At 34.8% G+C, this 2,500-nt stretch overlaps 1 protein-coding gene across 3 annotated transcripts in view; it reads right to left on the reverse strand.

Moving 5' to 3' along the window:
- Window positions 1–2,500, reverse strand: part of LOC135214442 (zwei Ig domain protein zig-8-like) — a 442,362-nt gene that overhangs the window by 438,201 nt on the left and 1,661 nt on the right. The gene's annotated exons all lie outside the window — the stretch shown is intronic.

The raw sequence follows: 2,500 nt of genomic DNA on the forward strand, positions 1-2,500 counted from the left end.
ATCCAAAGGCATAGCACATCAACACACTTCTGTCATCCCTGACTGTTATACCAAACCATTCATTCGTTCCCTCAACTACATCATTCTAAAGTAAATCTTACTTTTCATACAAGGGGGTAACTTCCTGTCACCTGTTCCTTCGTCATCCCGACGCACTACATAACACTGTTAGCACTCAATCTCAATGTCACCACCAAACCACAGTATCTCACTCGAAATCCCATCAACCTTTGGTGGCTTTTCTTTCTCAAAACCCTTAAGGGCACTTCTTAATTAAGTCCGCCACAGTCAGTTTCACAGGCATTCTCAACCCTAATCACTCTTGCATCATTCAGCTCGACCTGTCTCCTGCCTTTTGCATTCAACGAAACTTCCAAGTACTCACTCCATCGACCAAGGACTGGTTATTTTAGACAACAGCTCTCTATTCGCTCCGTTACTGTAAGATCCATTTGTTCAAAGATCTCGCCCTCTGCATTTACTTACCTGCAAAACACCTTATTCTCTCTAAAGTTGTTATTCACTTCTACCCTCTATTCTTATGTCTTCTCTCTCTCTCTCTCTCTCTCTCTCTCTCTCTCTCTTCTCTCTTCTCTCTGTCCTCTCTCTCTCTCTCTCGTTTTGACTACCCTGCCCATCCTCTCGTATTTCGGTAGAGGGTCCTATGTTTTATCAGTTACTTGCATCGAATCATTCTTTGGCCTTCAGTAACATAATAACTTCACTCCACCACTTACTCTTTTTGCTCCCCATCCCTGCCCTCTTATCTTCACAAGCACTTCCCATTGATCGAAGGATGCCATGATGGATTTTTTCATATCCTGGGTCTGTTCCTCATATCTCCGTTTCTGTAGCTTCATCTTATACTGTTTCGTTCATTGTCTCATTAGCCTTATGCTCCTCTTACGTCACTCGTTTTAAATTTGCGTGTCTGAACTACATTACAGCCACATTTGCAACCCTTCCCCTCTTATTTCAATTCTATTTACATTAACGTTTGCTTTATTCTTATAATTATAAAGATTACATAATTTACAGCCTGAGCCACTACTTTTTTTTTATCATACCATACCCATATATATATAGATAATAAATATATATATATATATATTATATATATATATAAATATTATATATAAAATAATATATATATATATATACAACATGTATAAACATGTATATATGTGTACTTACAGGACATACATACCTGCATACATACTTACTTTTAGGATATAAATATATACATATATGAGATTTATCACATCCCCGTGATTAATATATACGCGTTAAGCTACAAACGCCCTTTGTTATCTAATTCGCTCTACCTCAGAATTAATATTTTTCCATATATGTTAACCGAAGGAGAATTTTTTAGTTAATAACAGTTTCTTCGGCTCGATAATAATTTCGTCGGTTCATGAGCCATTTCATATCAACTAAAAATTCCCCTTCGTTTAACATATATAAGAATATATTAATTCCGGGGTAAAGCGAATTATATATTAAAGGACATTTGTAGCTCATATATATATATATATATATATATATATATATATATATATATATATATACTATATATCTATATATATACATATATATATATATTGTAATGTGCGTATGGGTGCGGATGTATCATACAATGCAAAAACCGATGGGACCAACAGCAAAATATCCTTTTCTCGTCCTTACAATATAAATGAGAAGAAACAGCATGAATTGGCTTCTTCCAGGAAGAAAGGTTATTGAAGTCAAGAAAGTAGAAGCAGGGTAAAAAGTCATTAAACCCAGACGTAGAAGAAAGGATGCATACATGAAACGTGCAGTCCGAGAATTAATGAGACTTCCGAGAATAAGGGTCAGAGGGGATGGATGGTCTGATCTGTACTAAGAGTCTTGGTGAGAGGAGGAGAAATTCTTCCCATGGTTCAAAAGATCACTGACCAAATTAGTCCCAACAGAAGTAGAGCGTATATGCCACCCCTTTTGGTTGAAAGAATGAGAACTGAATGAAGGGGTAAGGATAAGGCCTTTGATCTTAATTGCCTTGGATTCAGTTCTATCAAGAAAGGAGACAAAAGTGAATGACTAAATTCTAAAATATTATATATATATATATATATATATATATATATATATATATATATCTATCATATATCATATATGAAAGATCATATAGCTCATTAATAAGCATTTCCCTCACCAGAAGAGACAAGAGTTCCATCCCAATGGGAGAAACTTCTGGGTGTTTGATTACTTGTTTTATAAGCACTGAATTACACCTAGGAGTTAGTTGATTTTAGTGGGATGCAGCCAGTGTAACTCAGGGCTCAGAATTAACAATCTCAACCAGTGAGAGGTTTGTTTCCAAATTGAAGGTGATCACCTAGTGGAGACACCCGTTTTTTACAAAGGAGAGGTGCATGTGTGTGTATATTTATATATATATATATATATATATATATATATATATAATTTATATATTTATATATATATATATATA

This window comes from Macrobrachium nipponense, chromosome 45 (genome assembly GCF_015104395.2).
Source record: "Macrobrachium nipponense isolate FS-2020 chromosome 45, ASM1510439v2, whole genome shotgun sequence".
Taxonomy (NCBI): Eukaryota; Metazoa; Arthropoda; class Malacostraca; order Decapoda; family Palaemonidae; genus Macrobrachium; species Macrobrachium nipponense.